The following is a 1,112-nucleotide window of genomic DNA, read 5'->3' on the forward strand; positions in this document are numbered from 1 at the left end:
CAAGACCTGCGGACTGTCGTCCACAATAGGCAAGAGTGGTGGGCCTTGTCAGCTGCCACATCTGTCCATGTGCGCCCTCCCTACCTCTCCCAACGACAGGTGCTTCATAGATGAAGAATGAATCAATAATGTATAAAACCACCACTTTCAAAATCATTTTTGTTTTCTACTTCCTATTTCTATGTCAACTCACCAAACGCCAGAACATATCCTAAAGACAACAAAGCTTTCATTTTCCATTGCTTTACCTTTGAGGAAATATCCTGGTGTAGCATGTTAGTAATAAACAAGTGGTTTTATGTTTCCCCTACAACTGATACCTCCAGTACCAGTTCAGGGATGAGAAGAGTCAAGAAGTGGATAGTTATTACTAGAAGACTGGCGTCCAAGCTCACACAAGCAGCCAACATGTGGCACAGTAGTCTTTCATTGGTTAACCCCAGCTGTTGCACAGGTACCTGACCCCTGATTAGAGATTTGGGGAGAGGGGAAATTGTTTTTTTTTTTAAAATACCAAGCCAGCAACCAAGGCTATGTATGTCATGGCAAAGCTGCCAGTCCTGTAAACAGATGCCTCATGCAAAAGCATGCCAGAGACAAGAAATGCTATGATGATTGTTACTATTCGTATCTCCAACACTTTAAGTTAAAGCAGAGACATTGACCGCAATCATTTCTAGAGTCCAGTCACATTGCATGAAAGCTTAAGAAGTTAAGTCATTGTCTGTTATTGTTATACGGATTTGCTTTTGACAGAAGAGCCAGCCAGCTTTGAAGCCATCTCCTTTACTCACTTAAAATTACCAAAACATTCAGCTAGCAAGTTCAACACTGAAAAGTTTCTGTCCATCCAAGCTGATGAGCTTGTATGACCTCAATGCACCAGATATTATTTGTGATTAGATAAACTGCATCAGAAAGCATTTTGAATTACATGTGCTGGAGCCAGGTGCACAACACATTGCACAAGCTGAATTGTCAATGCTACCTAAATTGCTTATAAATAAGCCTCAGCAATAAGTGCAACTCGTTTGTAATTTGAAAGAATATCTATATTTTAAAAATAAAAGGTCTTCCATACATGTACCACAAATGTCTGAAGAGAAACACAA

This window comes from Pomacea canaliculata, linkage group LG8 (assembly GCF_003073045.1).
Source record: "Pomacea canaliculata isolate SZHN2017 linkage group LG8, ASM307304v1, whole genome shotgun sequence".
Classification (NCBI taxonomy): Eukaryota; Metazoa; Mollusca; class Gastropoda; order Architaenioglossa; family Ampullariidae; genus Pomacea; species Pomacea canaliculata.